The sequence below is a fragment of the Neomonachus schauinslandi genome, chromosome 2 (assembly GCF_002201575.2).
Source record: "Neomonachus schauinslandi chromosome 2, ASM220157v2, whole genome shotgun sequence".
Classification (NCBI taxonomy): Eukaryota; Metazoa; Chordata; class Mammalia; order Carnivora; family Phocidae; genus Neomonachus; species Neomonachus schauinslandi.
Genome location: NC_058404.1, coordinates 22259251 through 22279651, shown reverse-complemented (window position 1 = coordinate 22279651; position 20401 = coordinate 22259251).

Below are 20401 nucleotides of genomic sequence, written 5' to 3'. Positions count from 1 at the left end.
TAAAAAATACTGAGTAGGGGTGCCTGGGTGGCTCAGTCAGTTAAGCGTCTGCCTTCGGCTCAGGTCATGATCCCAGGGTCCTGGGGTCGAGCCCCGCATCGGGCTCCCTGCTCAGTGGGAAGCCTGCTTCTCCCTTTCCCACTCCCCCTGCTTGTATTCCCCCTCTCGCTGTGTCTCTCTCTGTCAAATAAATACATAAAATCTTTAAAAAAATAAGAAAAATAAAAAATATTGAGTAGATACAAATTTATGTTTGTAACATGTGTGGAGGTTGTGAGGTATAATCATCTTAAGTCTATGTACTCATTATGCAGGTTCAGAAATAGAACATTACCATTATCTTTCAAATTTTCTCTGTGTGCTTTACCAGTTCCAATAACTTCTCTTTTACCTTGGTGAAAACCCTATCATGAATTTTGTGTTTATAATTTCATTGCTTTATTTGTAATTTTACAACCTTAAAGTTTATACTTTTTACCTTACTAAATTTGTTAAATATATCTCAATATGAGCTATTCTATGAGACTGGCCTTTTTTCCTTAATATTATCATTCTGAGGATCATCTATGTTGTTTCTTATAAATAATCAATTCATTCTCTGATGATCGTTGTTTCTTTGTGTAAATTTACCCTCAATTTATTTAACCATTCTCCTTTCAGTGAACATTTGCATTGTTTCCGGTTTGGGACTATTAAGAACAGGCAGTTACAAAGGCTCTTGTATTTGTCTCCTGGGAATGTTTGCAAGCATTTCCCTGGAGTATATAACGAGAGGGGGAGTGCAGGGGGCTCATGTATGCTCGTCTCCACATTTACAAAATAATGAGAAATTGTCTTCCTGAAAGTTTATCATGGTTTATTCTTATTAGCAATGTTCAATTTTATCCACTGTTTCAAGAGTTTTGTGAATGATGATGACAGATTTTTTTTAAAGCCCATCTCTTCTGTTTACAACATTATAGGGTTTTAATTTGCATTTTTCTGACCTCTGCCCTTCTCAAGGATGAAGGTAACATCCGAGTCACTAAAGCCACTGTCATTTTTTAGTCTCTATCTGATTCATTGCAGCAGCAATTGATATAATTAATCCTTTCTACCCTTTAAAAATTGTCTTTAATTTTTTTTTTTTTTAAGTAATCCTACACCCAGTGTGGGGCTCGAACTCACAACCCCGAGATCCAGAGTTGCATGCTCCACTGACTGAGCCAGCCAGGTGCCCCCTTTCTGCCCTTTTTGACACACTTCTTCATCTGACTCCCCTCCTGCCTTTTTGGTTATTCCTATTCACGTTCATTTGCTGCTTCCTTCTCATGTGTTAACCCCTCAGTTCTGTACAATCTTGGTCAGTTACTGACCTTTTCTATCTGTGCTTACTCCCTAGGTGATTCCATCTAATTTCATTGCTTCCAATGCAATACACAACCTGAGAACTCTTACACTTATACCCCAGCCCTCAACCCTCTTAACCTCCTATCCAAGAATGGTCAAATTGATGTCTTCCAATGGATGTCTAATAGGCATCTTCGACTGAATGAACCTTGAGCTCCAGATATTGCCTATTCCCTTCCCAAACCTGCTTCCCCCTCACCCATCCACATCTTATTTAATGATGACTCAATTCTTTCCACTTCTGATGCTAAACACCTCATGTCCACCTTTGACTCCTTTTCCCTCAAAAGCCTCATCCATTCTATCAGCAAATCCTGTTAGCACCATCTTAAAAATAGATCCAGAATTCTATCACTCCTCACCAACCCAGCAAGCATTGTTTGGTCTCAGCACCATGCTCTCTCCCTTCAGTTGCTGAGACAGGTTCCTACCTGATCTTCTGACTTCTGTCCCTGCCTCAGGAGAGCATTCATGACACCACAGTCCCAGGGATTCTGTTTAAATATATGTCTTGACGTGTCACTTCTCCAGCGTCTCCCTGTCTCAGAGTAAAAGATAAATCCTCCACGGTGACTCAGGGGTCTGCTGGCATTGTGCCTCATTATCTGTCTGATTTCACTTTTTACTCTCCCCTCCACTCAGGCACATTAGCTGCTTTTCTGTTGGTGGAACATGGCAGATACACTGGCTCTTCAGGGACTGTGCACGTGAACTTCCTTCTCACTGCGATGCTCTTCTCCAACATCTGCAAGGTGGCTCTCTCATTTCCTTCAGGTCTTTATTCAAAAGCCTCTTTCTCAGTGAGACATTTCCCCAGTCTCAACTGTCATTTCCTATCACTCTTCTCTGATTCTCTGCTTTGTTTTCCTCATTAACACTTATCACCAGATAAAATATTATGTGTTTTATTCACTCACCTAGTTACTGTCTGTCTCCAGTCACTAGAATGCAAGCTTCATGTGAAGACAGGCTTTCTGCATTTTGTTCAGTAGTGTATTCCCATTACCTGCACAACAGCCTGGAACACAAGACACCTAACTGATATTTGTTGACTGTATCAATGAAATTAGCTCTTATTAACTCTGCATTCTTATTGTCATGCTGTTTCTCTGCTTTAAATGAGACTCAAATTTCTCAAGAGTTGCATACACGGGCACACATTCTACCTTCCCACCTCCCTTTCCCTCTGTAGCTCGCTCCTACCTGGCTTCCACCCTCACCATTTACCCACACGCCTCTTATCAATGTCTCCTATGGCCTACAAATAGCCAATCCCTCGTCAAACATTACAGTCATCATTATTTGTAACTTTACAATATTTCACACAGATTAACCCTTCTGCCACTTCCATGGACTTCTGCGAAACTACATTCTTCAGGGTTTCATCAACAATTCTTGTCTCCGTTGAAAGTTCAACCTTTATCTGATGTCTCAATTTCAAGTTTCTCAAGCCCCTGTCTTTCATGATTTTGTATTCCCCCTGCATGTGATTTACCATCCATTTCATTAGCACTAAAGTCCATTCATATGATTAAATACACTTACCTCTGCAGGTCATAAACTCTTTGGAAATGAAAGAATGAAATGTATTTTGGCTTCTCTGGCTTTAACAGCACCATACTAGTTTCTGTATCCCCATGGTAGTTACCATTATTCTGTAAGGTCACCAGTCATGGGAGGAAACGCGACCTCGGTAGAAGGTACCAGACATTCTAGGGAAAGAAATGAAGCTGCATTATTTCCTCAGTTGTACCTTTTGGTCCTATAGAGAGTAATATAAAATGCTGTATATTGACTTACACTGTGAAAAATGTCCAATGGAAATATGAATATGTCTGAAAAGATGTCTCTGTACAGTTTAGGTACTGGAATGCTATTTGAGACAAGAAGTTAGATGTACTCTCTCTGTATCATGGATGTTGTTTTAAAAGAGCACACATTGGGGCGCCTGGGTGGCTCAGTTGGTTAAGCGACTGCCTTCGGCTCAGGTCATGATCCTGGAGTCCCTGGATCGAGTCCCGCATCGGGCTCCCTGCTCGGCGGGGAGTCTGCTTCTCCCTCTGACCCTCCCCCCTCTCATGAGCTCGCTCTCTCTCTCATTCTGTCTCAAATAAATAAATAAAATCTTAAAAAAAAATAAATAAAAGAGCACGCATTTATTTAAAGATGGTTCTCTACTTTCTTACTTATTCAATGTTATAAATTGCTACAAAAATACTTATTTTTCATTTCCTTTGTATTCTGAGAGGCATTTCATTATTTATTTTATTCTCAGATAGACTTAACTTATATCTCATTTGTTACCATTCCTTAGAGAAATGTATCATGTCTCTTTTTATTAAACTTTATTTTATCAAGATGTGATGCGGTTTACAAAACTAATGTCTTTAGAATTTTAGAAAATTAAGAAGAGGAAGGAGGATTCTGAAAATCTCTACAGAGCCTCATAAATAATTGCTTTTCTCTTAGGTAATTTCAATAGGGCTGTCTTTACATTTTACTGGTTGCTTTTTTTTTTTTTTCCTGTCAGGAGGCCACAAAAAAAGAAAAAAAAAGAAAAAACTCTGTATGTATATGATTAAACATGAAATCAATATGACATCCTTATTAAGTTTAAATTCAATTTTCCTAAATAGAATTCTAGAAATTTCCCTTCATCCTTGCTGTATATGTGCTGTTCTTTCTATCCTGATGGAAACAGAACATAACCTAAGCAAAAGTTCAAGCACTTCTCTATTCCAAAAATAAATACATGGCTTGTACTTTTTGGTACGTAATGTGTTTTGTGTGAAGTACAAAGTGATATTGTGATATGCTAATGTCAGCACATCTAGCTTAGACCACAACACCAAAGGAAACTTAATTCCAAGGAAAGGTGGGCCAGTGGAATGGGTTGAAACAGAAATATCGCTTTATGATGATTATTGAAGAACTAGTCTCCACTAGTCCATAGTGTGTTGCCATGACTCACACAGTCTCAACCACAAGGGACATGGGTGAATGGGGCAAAGAGAAAGAGAGATCCAGGCAAGAAAAGCATGAAAAAATTGGTCCTGCAGAAGGACTGGCCTTTTTGGCACAGTCATTCAGTAGTGTATAGTGTCCAATGGCTCACAGGGGATTAATGGATCTAAACCAATAGATGTGATTTTATGGAAGGATTCTCTAACAAATGGAGGCCAGGAAATCCTTCATTTGCCCTCATTCTTAGAGACATAGAACTAGTAGGAAAATCTCCAGGGACCTCCCCCAAAGACAAATAAGAAATCAACTGTGAGCCCAAACTGGATTTGGTAGTGGTCAGCAATAAGGAAGTTAGGGAGCCAAGCCTGACTGATCACAAATGCTGCTGATGGTGCTCCAACACGAACACTGAGCCTTGGCCAAGAGCCATGTGAGAACTAGCCTGAGAGTCCACATTATGGGAAGGCACTTGAAGAAGAATAAAGTGCTGCCATTATCCTCCTTCAAATAATTTGACTTGAAGTACTCTGACTTCTAGCACAAGTGGACATAAAACTTTTCTTGAAGAGAACATTTCCAATATAGCTATTCACTACTCACACAGATTGAGAATAAGAAACATGAGTTCACAAGTATTGCCAAGAATACAGGGAGTCAAGCCACCAAGAGTGTCCGCACAGACTTTAGCAACAGACCAGGCCCACAAAGGAATTTCAAGAATCAAAGTGTCAGAGAATAAACAACTGCTGTGTAGAATAGTTATGTATAACAATGTGAGGTAGCATATGAGGTGACAGATATTAAGAAAGAAGAGACGTATATATGGGGCGCCTGGGTGGCTCAGTTGGTTAAGCGACTGCCTTCAGCTCAGGTCATGATCCTGGAGTCCTGGGATCGAGTCCCGCATCGGGCTCCCTGCTCAGCAGGGAGTCTGCTTCTCCCTCTGACCCTCTCTCTCTCTCTATCTCATTCTCTCTCTCAAATAAATAAAATCTTTAAAAAAAAAAAAAAAAGAAGAGACGTATATAAAGAGAATCAAAAATTCCAGATATGAAAACTGCAATTGTCGAAATTAAAAGAGAAGCCTCCGCAGATAGATTAAACAGAAGATGAGACACAGCTGAACAGAGAATTATTAAACAGAAAGATTTATCGGAAGAAATTAAGCAAAATTCAGTAGGAGTGGGAGTGGAAAGGAAGTGGAAATTGCCAATAGACATTGGAAATAAAATGTTTAAAATCCACCTTATCAGAGTTTCAAAAGAAAGAGGCAATACTGAAGGGAAAATGGTTGAGAATTTTCCAAAACCACTCAAATTTCTATTAATCATATTATTTGAGCTAATTTTATTTCAAGTCTGAAACATAAATATATTGGGTGAAACACACAAAAAAGGAAATTTAAAGGATTATTCATCAATCTAAGCATGGCAATATTCTTTTTATCTCAAATAATTACTTATTCAAAGTATGAAGATAAATACATAAGTAGTTTAATAAAAAATAAGTGATGGTAAGGAAGATTAGGGTAAATATTTTATCTTTATTTTTTATTTCTTATTTATTTGAGAGAGAGAGTGCACGTGAGCGGAGGGAAGGGCAGTGGGAGAGGGAGAGGCAGAGGATCTCAAGCAGAGGGCTTGACCCCATGACCCAGAGACCATGACTGGCGCCAAAACCAAGAGTTGGGTGCTGAGCCACCCAGGCGCCCCTATGGTGAATGTTTTAAATAACATTTTCATATTAATCTTAATAGAAATGGTTCTGTATAAATTAGTATTTAACACTCCACTTTTATTACTATAAAGAAAAGGTATATGTCAGAGTAAAATTGTTGGAATGGATTGTTTTGTCCACAAGAGAGCAGTCATCTTACTCATTAAAAATGCTCCCTATATTTTATAATCTCTCTGTGTTATTGTACCTTTTTCTTCCACATAAATATCCACATTAGATTCAACGTGAGTTGCCAGAATGTTTGATGCTGTCAGCAACACTGGGATTTGTAAGCAAAATTGGAAGCTCTGCTACATTCTGATATATCTTAAAGCTACTCTCCATTCAAAGTCATTCACATCTGGTTCATTCTTTGTCTCCAACAAAATAAATCAGAATAATGTAAGCTCAGAATATTTTAGCCATGTGCTTTCTCAAAGCAAAGATACTTCAGATGCTAAGTAATTTGATTTAAATCCTGCTGAAGACTTTGATGATCACACAAAGTTTTTAATAATACTTTAACCTCTATAAGATGACAATTATTGCTGATGTGGCCAGTGTAACATTCATTTAAGGAGGCGTTATCAAAATTATGCACCATTCTGTAGGTATAGTTGAGCTAACGATGGCGAAAATAAGTCTGACCATAAAGATATGTAGAGAGCAAATGCACTCATAAGAAAAATCTGTGCCCGGGGCACCTGGGTGGCTCAGCCACTAAGCGGCTGCCCTCAGCTCAGGTCATGGTCCCAGGACCCTGGGATCGAGCCCCCCATCGGGCTCCCTGCTCAGTGGGAAGCCTGCTTCTTCCTCTCACAGTGCCCTTGTCTGTGTTCTCTCTCTCATTGTCTCTCTCTCTGTCAAATAAATAAATAAAATCTTAAAAAAAAAAAAAAAAGAAAAATCTGTGCCCAAACTGAATTAATCAAAGACACTCAAAAATGTGTAGTAAATGAATAAAAGAATGAAAAGTAATTAATAACACTTAAAATATGTTACTTAGAGAAGATTCTGGTGACTAGTGTTCTATTTTGGATATCTGAGAGATAAGTACCTCATTATAGCTATACGTTCCAAACTAAACCCTCAAAACAGCTAAGTTTACTATGGGCCAGGAAATATTGTAAGCATATTAAATGTATTAACTCATTTGAATATTAAACAAGGTTATGGATAAAGTATTACTATTATATGCATTTTCAAGAGGAGAAAACCTAGGTACATAAAAAAAGAGAACAGGTGCTTCCATTAGTAATTTCATTTTTATTTCTAACAACTCAAAAGATGACTTAGTGCTCAGCACATAGCTTTGTCTTCCACACTTACCAATTTTTTTTATGACTCCAGGAAAGATACTTATGTGCACTAATTACAAGTTTTCTCATCATTCCTCCTCTCACCTGTTATGTTTTTTTTATGAGGGAGAAAACTGCATGAGATAATTCTGGTAATGTCCTTAGCTCAGTGTCTTCAAAAAAAAAAAAAAAAAAGTCAATGCTCCATTACATGTCTGTGATGATGATGATGATGGTGAGGATGAAGATTTTCACAAAAATAAGGCTAACATAGAAGTGTCTTGTAAGCTCTGAGCCATGTTCTAAAAATTTTTAAGTTCCAGGTAGATTCTCTACAAATGAATTCCTGGAATACAGCCTTTCTATTAGCAGTAAAGTCACTTTTTTATTCCTTTGAAATACGGAACTTGTGCTAATGTGTGGCAGATAGATAACAAAAGGATGCATAACCAGCTGCTGTACTGCAGGAAAAATGAAATTACTTTAGACAAGGTGGGCAAAAGGAGCCCCAGAAGGCTCTAAGGCAAGACACAATGTCAGTTTCCATAAGAGCCCATGTTTAATGGATGCAGAGAAGCTGGGGCAGAGGGGTAGCAGACAGAACAACACAGCCCGTAGTCATCAGAGAGCTTGGTGGTTCACTGTGGGTAAATCTGGGAAGGGAAGAAAAAGAAAGGAGACTCTAAGTGTTAGCTTGATAAGACAGCAACATCAGTCTTCATTTGTATGCAACTGGAAGCAACTGCCTGTCATCCTTTGCTGGCCTTTTCAGCAGACCTGCACGGACTGATAGCCATATTATCTCCAGTATGCTATCTGAAAACAAAGGACATTGGTACATATATTAAACCTTCTACCTTTATCCCATCGCTTTGGACTTTTTCCAAAAAATTCTTAAGTTCGACAATATACTTCAAGTGCCCAAGAGACAAGTGAAACCCCTACAGCTGGTATGACACTGGAAAGATACGCTTCTTTGATTCTATGAGAACAGAGTTTAATGGCAGACAAGATATGAGCTGCTTTAGGCAGAATATGAATCATATCTGGAATTATAATAAGACTGTGGCCACCTTCATCCCCTAGTGGAAGATGACATCTCACTTTACCCAAAGTTTTTGTTGTGCTTGTGAACTATTGTTAAAATCAACTTATTTCTATGCAAATGAAAAATCACATTCTGACAGAGACTGTTTCTCCTTGAACTCGGAAATAACATCTCTGCTAAATTTAAGCCCATTAAGTAAGGAGACTAAAATGCAATGACTATGACTGAGGAGAGGTAATAGAATCTGCTTGAATTTTCAAAGCATTGGAGGAAAAGATACGCCCTGCTATAGAAGAATCCCTAAATCATGGTGATAGTTAAGTTCCCAGCAGCACATACACACACATCCAATGTCATCTACTTGTTCTTTGACAAGTTTTGTAAGACAGGAGAAAAAAAAAATTAAATGATCTGGGTAATGTGAAAATAATGCCTATTCATTTTCTGACTTCTTTTCTTCAATGGGAAATGTCTTCATTTATATGATAAAGAAGGGTGCCCCCTTTTCTGTGACTGGAGGGTTTGGCCAGTTCTCCACTCAAGTGCTTTTAACTCCTGGTTAATTGGCAATTGGACAAAATTATATCTTCAGTTGCACTCTGGGCTCTCTATATTCAATTTAGGATGAAGTGCCTTTAAAACAAATAAAACATTAGTTGAAAGTAACAAAAAAGTGCTTTATGTTACATAAAAGGTCTTTCTTTGTTAATGTAACAACTGCATTAACAATCAAAAGGAAACACAAAGGCTCGAACAATTTGTCTTGCCCTGGTCTATTCAAAATTCCATGGGAAGCCAGATGAAAAAGATGTCTGCAGCTTAAGGCTCTGGGAAGCATTGGCATGTTTCATTATGACACTTGCTGGCAGCTCATGGGCTATGCTGAGCAACTGACGGCCTCCCAGCAAGCCAAATGAATTTCTTGCCTTTTTGGGCCTTTTGGTTCTCCACCCTCTGGCCACACATATCTCTTTTCCTAAAATTGATATAGTAATAATTCTCTACATTTTTATAACAGCTTCAGACTAACAAAACTGAAAATAAGTCACCTTAAGATGTTCTTGATTACCAAAGATGGCTTAAAAAATTATTGAATATGCTTGATTGCAAATATATATAATTACAGCATGGTTTGTTTTATCTTTTTCAATTAGGAATTAGTTATATATTAATGATTATATTTATTTTATGAAAAGTTGTGAGGGAGATGTTGTGATAATTTAAGTAAATATACTCATTTAAAAATGAAGAATTAAATCTGAGAAAGTTATTTGCCCACAATTATGTACGGCTTACTGCCTAATGATAGTAGATCACCAACATCTGCCCTCCTTTTCAAGATAAAACCAAATGTATCACCCATTAGGATGAGTTAGGAATGTTAAGGTAAATGACTGCATTCACAATAGCAGTATGAATTAAACATTTTTTTAAATGGATGATAAGATTATAAGAAATATTCTAGAAAAAATATGAAAGTCACAAACTTATTCAAAGAGGAACTGAATTATTAGAGGGGCAGTCCATGTACTTAGATGAAGAGAGGAAATATTGCAAAGATACCAGTATTTATAATGCTTTTCTAATGAGATTAGAAATGAAATGCTTTGTTCGTATATTTTGTACTCCTTAAAATTTTGTGAAGAAACCATAAAGTTATCTGGAAGAGTAAGAACCAGAAAGCGACCAGAAATATTCTAAAAATAAAAAATAATGAAAGAAGACTTTCTTTACCTGATATTATTTGCTCAGAAATAGACAAGAAATATGAGGAATTAGAATAGAAACTCTAAAAACTACCTATGGATAAGAATTTGGTATATGTTAGAACACGTAAAATCAATGAGGAAAAGAATGAATGATTTATATTTTAGAAAAACCCAAATCAAATACAGCTACATAAAAAGAAGAAAACAATAATTATGATACTAGCACCAAGAAATAATCACTCTAACATGTAGAGAATACTACGCAGATTAGCATAAAATAAAATCATAATCTATTTATTCTTTTTAAAACTACATTGTAATCAAGTATTTGTATAGCAAAATAAATTTCTACAATATCATTTGTAATACCTGCATAGTATTTCATGGCAAGGAAATAGCTTATTTAACTGATCAATTTTTTGTACTTTCAAGTAATTGAAAATTGTATAATTAAAAAAACACCTTTGGGGAGTACTTTTTTAAAAAGATTTTATTTATTTATTTGAGAAAGAGAGAGAGAACTAGGAAGAGAGAGCACAAGTAGGGGGGTGGGGGTGGAAGAAGCAGACTCCCCACTGAGCTGGGAGACTGATGCGGGGCTAGATACCAGGACCCTGGGATCATGACCTGAGCCCAAGGCAGACACTTAACCGACTGAGCCACTTTTATATTTAAATATTTTAATAATACTTTAACCATTTCCTTAGTATACATTTCTAGATATACAATTGCTTCATAAAATATTATTAAGACTTTTGATATTCATTTCCAAATTGCCAAATGGAAAGGTTGTGCTAAGAATTTTCCAGAAGCCTAATCCTTAAAATGGGTATTGCCATTATTCCTTGCATTTGCCAATTTGATACTCGTAATGGTACTTTACTTCTATTCTATCTTACAACAAATTCAGTTGAAAATTTTTAAGATATTCTTTGTCATGGTATGAAATAGACTTTCCAAGACTTTTTTTTTTTTTAAACATTTTTTTTAATTTTTTTTATTCTTATGTTAATCCCCATACATTACATCATTAGTTTTAGATGAAGTGTTCCATGATTCATTGTTTGTGCATAACACCCAGTGCTCCATGCAGAATGTGCCCTCCTCAATACCCACCACCAGGCTAACCCATCCTCCCACCCCCCTCCCCTCTAGAACCCTGTTTGTTTTTCAGAGTCCATCGTCTCTCATGGTTCGTCTACCCCTCTGATTTCCCCCGCTTTTGTTTATTTTTAGATTGGTATTTTCTTTCTCATTATGGACATGAAAATATTTGATAAGTGGTAAATCTCTATTGTGAATGTTACAAAAATTTCCCCAAATTGTTTTTTGTGTTTAGGACTAATAAATCCGATCATGAAGAGTATTTTCTCTTCAGAATATACTAGCCACATAGAGGCCCCATATATGTGTTTATTTAATGCTATGTTTTGCTTTCTTACATAAGATTTTAATAGTCTATAGGTCTCATTTAGAATATGTTTTAAAAAATATCATGGAATTAATTCTTCAATATTTTAATGTTTTCAGAGAAGAGCTGATAGGGGACCTTTGGAATTGAGTAAGAGGGCCCAACAGAAGGAACATGTACGTCCATGGCCAACACACACTTGCTCACAGAGAGCTAGAGGGGCAATTACACTTGCTTTCAGTTGGAGCTGCTAATTGACCTATAAAACAGGCATGAGATTTATCTCCACTTTTTGGGCAGGGCACATATGGAACCACATTCATTGTAATCAACATGTGGCTGATTGAGACCCAGAGGTCACATGTTTGTGACTCGGTCTTTTTACCTAGAATAAAAAGTCAAGTTTGTTCTATTATATACTGTATTTACTCTACCTTCAGCATATCTGACTAGTTACGAAGTTACTCCCTATACATAGTATCTGTCATAAATCTTGTGGATGTTCACATGCTAGTTACTTCCTTACCTACTTAGTATTTATTTACTATATTAATAGCATTTTGTATCAATCCTGGTTTGTTTTCACATTTTCTCTAATTAAATTGCATTTTCTCGACTAGTGTAAAAAACTCATGTTAGTCACATGAGGCAAAAAGGCAGAGGGCTGACACTAATTACAATTCAATATCTATCATGTCCAAAGTACTGCATTAGGCATATTGCATCTGCTAGCTCAGTTCTTTCCTACACACATGGGAGGAAGATAGGATATTCCCAATGTATAGAAGACGCATAATGCTCAGAGAATGTAGGTAATTTGTTCATTGTCATGTAGCTGTCATAGTCTGGAGCCTGGATATGATCCAAATCTCTCTGGCATCAAAGTATATACAAGCCGCTGCCTGAAATAGTCATTGGATAGGAAATTGTTCTCTTATTCGCCTAGACCACCTAGAACAAAACACAATGTTGCTCCAGGTCCCGCTGGATGGGTAAAAAACTCCCTCTTTTTCTCTCCCTCTCTCTCTCTTTCTTAATAAAGATGTTACTTAACTGCATATATCTGGTTAAATCTTTTCCTAGGTATTTAGGTTTTTTTGTGATTACACTTACAAGTGATACTCTTTTAAAAATGTATTTATATTTTCAGTTCTTGTTTTCTGGTCAATCCGTAAGAATGATTAATCAGAAATTAGAAATGTAGGTCTGTAACACTCTTTGCCAAAATCTGGGAAGTCCTCATGTGAAATATATTTTGAATTCAAACTCTTTAATTTCAAACTGTGTTCATTCAAGGCATAAAGACTATTTACTCCTAAGTATTATATTCCATTAAATATTATAAGCTAATTACATTTAAATTAGGGGAGAATTTAACTTAAATCTTTAAAGTTAAAGCAATATTTGGTGAAATGTTTCTATCATCATTATAACTGCCACCATCAAAATGTGATGGAAATTGACAGCAGTATCTTTACAACTCTAGTCGTAATTTACACTGGCGCTCCTTTACAATGAAATATACAACCAGTATGGAAACCTTTTACACACTTTTTGCTATGGTATCAGGCATCATATAAATTTTCAGCAAAATAGGTATTCATATACACTTCACTTACAAAGGTAAGTAAAATATAAGAATAATAAAATTTGATTTTATTACACTGGAAATGGGAAATGGGTCAATAAACATTTTTATTTCTTTATAAAAAAGCAATTTCTGATTTATTGGTGGTTTTTCTCATAGTTTCCTTTCAAGATAGCCTAGCTGGGGAAAGACAGGGAACTTAACTATCCATCATCGGCTCTGGCAGTACATAACTTAGTCATTGGGATACATGATAATCCAGATTTCTCCCAAGGCATAAGCTATAATGTGGTAGTAATTTAGTTAGTTTTGGAAGCTGTTTTAACTCTTTCAGAAGGCCAGAGCACCAAGAGTGTGCTGCTGCAGAGTTATTAAGTGACAATTACATGCTTGAAAAAACTCAATTATTAATTTGGAAAAACATTTTGAAGCAAGTCGAGCCTAATTTTCTAAGCAAGTACCTATCACTTAGCAAAAAGTATTTTGACATTGTTCAAATATTTCATATATTTTCTATAAGGTAGGTGCTAACCTATTTATAGCTAAACCCTATTATGAAATCCTGTATTACATAAAAATGGATTCTAACACTTCATTTTCATGTAGCTATTTCTGAGATAGTACAGATTAGAACATCCTAACTGTACTTTATAAGTGTGATTTTTCCTACATGCTCAGAAAAATGTTGGTAAAGTTAAATGTATTTTCTAGCATAATGGTTCTAAGGAAAATGAGAACACTTGATTAATTGAATGTTCAACCTAATGGTGAAGGGCATTTATAATTGCATAACATTGAGAACACTTAAAATAGCTCACAGAGACAAGAGATCTTGTCATGTGAACAAATTTAAGTGTCTTGTCAACAGTAGGTTGCCTCCTCTTTATAATTGTTCAGAAAGAAAGAAGGAATCTGATGGGATATGTGACCTCTAATATTTGGGGTCCTAATTTCACCCAAAATTCCTAGCTCCTTGGGAATCACAAAGCAGAAATGACTGAAAAGTATTTTGTACAATTTCATATATTCAGTTGTTCTCCTAATTCTTATTTGTAATACATTTAAATAATTTTATAGTTAAATAATTTTCAAATAGTTCCCATAAAAATAATAATAGAGAAGTAGATTCCACCACAAAAATTAAAAATACCCTTCTGTTTAAAATTTTTAAGCACTATAAAAATACTTAATATATTATACACAGAATTCTAGCAGAAAAGTATCCAGAAATGTATGAACCAAAATATTAAAATTGATTATTCAGGGTGAGGGCATTATAAATGAGTTTTCTCTAGTAATTCTGCAACAAAAATAAGTTGGTACAAATCTATCATATTTTTTAATATGTATTTAATTAAACACATACTAGTATCCATAAGCCTGGATACAAAAATGAACACAAAAGCAATTTGTTACAAAGTCTTTGCCTTTAAGAATTTGATGGACAGAGGAACAAACAGAGTTGAACTCTGGGCATTTCCCTAAGTGGGTAGGTCTAGAAAACAATCTGAAAATCCTTTTGGATAAGGTTTTATTCATAATGATGAAACATGACTAAAATAAAAATTAAGAAGATTGCAGTTTCTCTTTCTCAGGTTTTAAGCCCAAATGTAGACTTGAGATTATTAATATGCAGAGAAATATTCATCCATGACATTGCTTATGTCCTTTGCAAGAAAAGAGATGAAAATCATCAAGAGTTCTTTATGTAGTAGTAAGGCTTAGTTAAAAATAAAAGCTCTTGTCATAAAGAGAAAAAAGGAACCAGGTGAGAATACATGTGTTTTTAAATAACTTTTTCTTTTCATACAAATATATTTATTGTTAATAATTTAGGAAATTTAGAAAACAAAAAAAAATATCATTTTATCCCATTAAGCAAAAATGATACAGTATGATAAAATATTTTGTAGTTTTCTCTGTGAACACGTTTTTTAAAACTTAAAATTTTTAAAAAGTAGAATAATGCTGAACAGATTTTCATTGAGTTTGATTCATTTAATACACATTTTCAACTCAGATATTTTAAAATTATTTTCATAACTTCATTTTATAAATTAATGAATCAGCCCATCATAATTTATTTAGCTCATTCCTATTTGTTGAACATTTGGTTTCTGATGATTCCTATTTAATAACGCCATGTTATAGACCTCATTTTAACAAAATCTTTGCACACATTTTCATAGAGGAAAGTCCAAAAAGTGGAATTACTGGCTCAAGGAGAACATGAATATTGAGGCTTTTCATATTAGCATTTTTTGAAGCCAAAGTGAGAGACTGTGGATTGAAATAGACTACTTAAATTTAGATCAGAAACAAGATCATGTTACCTTGTCTCTACTCAGAAAATTACAAGATTGAGAGCCTGAATAATGCCCTGTGTTTTAAAGGACAGGAAGGTTGTCATTTGATGAATGCAGACAAAGAAGCAATTCTGATCATGGAAATAAATAACAGAGCTAGATAAAAAAGAAAAAAAATAATAGAAAAACACAGAAAAGTCTCTAATACATGATGAAAAAGGAATAGTCGTGGTCAGATATTTGTACCTGACGTGAATGGTAGAAAATGTCCAGAGGGATTAAAAATGATCAAGGTGGATGGAGTTCAACTGAAAGGAAAATAATCTGAATGTAAAAATATAATTTTTAAAATTCTAGATCTATAATTACTGTTATTATATCAAATCTTTAATTTTTATTATTATTATTTTTTGCCTTGCAGAGCTGCTTTAGAAATGGATCACATATCCACAATTATACTCCATTCATGAGAATATGAGTAGGACAAAAAAAAGAGATCTTTGATAATCACAAAATTTTTCATTTATAAAATATCATACTTTTCTTGAAAACTGGGAAGCCATTGTAAGCCTTGCTATTAAAGAAAACTTTTTCCTTGAGAACTTTTAATTAGTTTTGAGAGCAAAATGTTTGCTCCTTGGTTAAGAAAAAAAAAGGCTTGCATTATCTTTTTTTTTTAGTCACAAATCCTTTTATGTAATATGTTGCTGTTGTCCAGGACTCATTAATTCTATTGTTCTCCTTGTTGTTAGTACTCATTACTTTGCTCATTTGAAATCAGAACAGGTTAGAAAGGTTGGAAACTTTTTTTTTTTAATGTGTGTCCTGAAAATAAACAGCCTATGAGATAAAGCTGAACACCTGAGCATTTGATGTATTACATCTCAGTAGTATCTGACAACCCTCACTCCCTGGCGATGCAATTTTTTTCTAATAATTTAGTCTCAGTCTATTAAAAGACAATTACAGATAATGCACACAGGCAAGTGGTGAAGGATGCCCACAGCAGTTTTTGCAGAGAGGTTACCAAAACACAACACGCCAAAATGATTGTTGCATTGATTTTTTAGAAATTATTTCAAAAACAGTTACATAGATTTTTTTAAAGGACTAAATAAAACAAAGAAAGATAGGAAGGATTTCCTCTTTGCCACTTACTACAACACATTTTTAAAACCGTAAGGTAAATAGCTATTTGTTGCTTTATTATAATTACCTGCTTGCTTTTTATTGCAGTGTGCAGTTTTGAAAAATTAACATGTTTGGGGACACTGATGTGATTTTATAGCTTCTTGACTGACTGCTGTAGTGAGGGGCAGGGTCACAGTAGCAGCCACTGCCGAATGTTGAGATCCTCGTGTCACCGTCTACAGCAAAGCAAAGAAGTCTCTTGGGACATTCTGAGTATATTCAGTTGAAACCATCACCGTGTTTACTCAGTAACCTCAACTTAGCCCTCTAGAGGTTTCAAACACACTAATAATCACCCCGAATGGCAGTGATTGTTGATTGTGTGTAGCAAATGAGAAATGCACTCACTCAAGAAGTTCCTTTTTTAGGGCGCCTGAGTGGCTCAGTTGGTTAAGCGACTGCCTTTGGCTCAGGTCATGATCCTGGAGTCCCGGGATCGAGTCCCACATCGGGCTCCCTGCTCAGCAGGGAGTCTGCTTCTCCCTCTGACCCTCCTCCCTCTCATGCTCTCTGTCTCTCGTTCCCTCTCTCACAAATAAATAAAATCTTAAAAAAAAAAGTTCCTTTTTTGTTTTGTTTTGTTTTTAAAGTTTTATTTATTTATTTATTTATTTATTTATTTATTTATTTGAGAGAGAGAGAGAGAGAGAGAGAGGCACCCATGTGTGCAAGTCAGGGGAGGGGCAGAGAGAGGGGGAGAGAAGCAGACTCCCCACTGAGCAAGGAGCCCAACACGGGGGCTGATCCCAAGACCCTGAGATCACAATCTGAGCCGAAATCAAGAGCCGGCTGCTTAACTGACTGAGCCACAAAGGTTCCGCTGGGAAGTCCTTTTTGATATCTTATTTCATATATGAGTTATATGTGCTCTGCTTGCTATGTTGATAAGAAAGCTACAGTGTGGAATCACCACATGTAACATGCCCTGATTTATGTGAAAATAAAATATACCCCTTGTTACCTCATTCCCTGCACCCCCAGAAAGGGGCTGCCTGGGTTGGTATGTTTTTCTGAGTTTAATGGTTTCTGGAATGAGTTCAGAAAAATAACACACCTCTCTTCTGGACTTACTGTAGATTGGATTTGGAAGCAGATTAGAAGGAAACTTCTTGGAATAGTTGGTGTACATGATTTTTTAAGAACATTCTCTATGTGATAAATAGAGCATGTGATACCAATGCAGGTGAACTGGATGAGCATCAGATGACCTGGCCTCCTGCTCCCTCTGCCAGTCACACAATCTCTCTAAACACCCATTTGTTGTTCTCTTAAAATGAAGAGGGTGGAGAGAGGGTCTCTAAGGAATGCCTTCCGCACTTGTAGCCAGAGAGACCTCAAACAACCCTTTTGCTTGTAAGGGCAGCAACAGGAAGAATACACGCAGAAAGGCAATGGTGTAGTGGAAATACATTTGACTATAACATCAACTAGCTCTGTGGCCCATGGTTGGTTGCATAAGTTTTCTGCATCTCAGTCTGCTTCTCTGTGAAATAAAGGGATGGAAGTAGAACAGTGATTTTCAAGCATTTTTCAGCATAACCTGTTTTTGCCCACAGGAAAATCACATGTAGAAACCTGATATATAAAAAAGGGAAACTGCTTCGGAGGAAGATGGATTGGGATTGACAGGGTTGGAGCTGTGTCCATGTAGCTTCCATTTTGCTCCCTACTCAAATCCATGAATGGATGTAGAACAGCGTTAGATTAGATGCTCTTCATAAGAATGATGTTGAGGTAGATCTGCTACTCCATGGTTCTCTCCTCTTCTCTGCCCCCCTTCCCCCAACAAAAGTAATTTTCCACCAAGATCTTTGAAATCAGATTGTTCCCAGGGTTTTGACTAGTAATGTCCACACATAGGGATGGAACTATCCAACTGGAGCAGCAAGCACCAAGACTATCTTATGGCAAGAACTAAAGAGATTTGAAAATATCCAAACTTCATGTAACCTCAAGGAGAGAGAGTTAAATACTGGAGATGTGCAATGGTTTGTCTGAAGGGAGACTATTATGAGGAGAGGATGGGACAAAGCCAGTATGGTATCTCCCAGAGAACACATTTCGGGGAGCTATTAGTAGCTGCATTTTAGGAAAGAATATATGCCTCCTCTATTAGTGTCAGAAATGTAGGATTAGGTAAAATTGTTTCCTTACTCTTTTTACATATTTTTTTAAGATTTTATTTATTTATTTGACAGAGAGAGACACAGTGAGAGAGGGAACATAAGCAGGGGGAGTGGGAGAGGGAGAAGCAGGCTTTCCGCTGAGCAGAGAGCCCGATACGGGGCTCGATCCCAGGACCCTAGGGATCATGACCTGAGCCGAAGGGAGACGCCCAATGACTGAACCACCGAGGTGCCCCTACATATGTTTTAATACACTAAAATTCCAAATAAAATTTCAAGAGAGGTCATATAGTTTGCAGGATTTTCAAACATATGTTGGGAAATGCAAAGATTTAAAGGAGACCTTACTTTGCATTAGATGAAGACAGTGTTGGAATCATAGATCAGAGGTTGACGGTTCTGGAAGAACTCTCTTAGGCTTCTGTAAGTAACACATAAATATGTAAACCTAGAATAACATAAAAATGCCCTCCACTCCCCTTTCCATGCTTCTATGGCAATCTGGCCTGGTCCTGTCTTGCAATCTGGCCTGGTCCAAAGACACACGAATGTGACTTTCCTTTCCTGGTATCACAGATAACAAGAGTTCACAAACTAACAGTCTGGTCATCCTTCCAAATGAAAGAAAACTGCACTGGGGACTGTGTAATAAAAGAGGGATTTGTAGTTTCACCAAAAAAAAAAAAAAATTGCCCATAACACAGATTATAATTAGATGGCCACTTGAATATAGCAGTGTTGACAATAATTTTAAAATGGTATTACAGAAATTCAGAGTAATGTGGCTGGGGGTATGAGAAGGTTTTTGAAGAACTCATCTGGCTGTTTGTATATTCTAGCATTACCTTAAATAAGATGGCCATAATATAACATTGCCACCAAGCTAAGGGTAGCTCTGTTGAGCAACTTAAGAGAATTGAGAAATTATTCTTTTAACTCCCTTTAGACTGAAGTGTCCCAAAATGTTCCTTTATCTTTTATTCCAATAAAATGTTATTTGTATTGGATTTATGTGTCATAGTGCTTATGTTGACAAGCCTCAAATTCAATAATTTAGGGATATACTTTAGCAACCCATTCCATCTGGAAAGGGAATTCAGCTATCATTAGTAATCAGAGGGCATGTGTCACGTTTTTCTTTTTACATTTACATACATATTTGTATTTTATATACACAGTTCACTTCCTTTGTCTTTTTCCTTTGCAGAAATGACAGCATACCATGAATACTCTTAAATAACCTTAAAAAGCCTTAAGTTTGATAGATCTTCCCACATCTGAACTTATATATCTACAAAATGGTTTTTATGGCTGTGTTGTATGAGAGTGATTCTTCTATATAGAATGCTAACATGAGCTCAGTGGCTTCTATCATAGGTTTGTGGGTCAGCTGTAACTTGGCACAGCTCAGATTTGGGCCCCAGAATGCTGCCCATCAGGTTCAGATCTACTTCAAGTATCTCATGTCCCAGGATCCAGGCTAAAAGAGCAAGAGGTGCCTGGGGTATGTTCTTTGCAAGGTAGAGGGTGAAAGTCTCAAGAAGGGTGATCAGTCCTAAAACTTTGTCTCAGCCCAGACAATGCTGCTTCCACTAGCATTCCTCTGGATAAAGCAATTCACATGGTCAAACCCAGAGTCAATAAGATTGGAGATA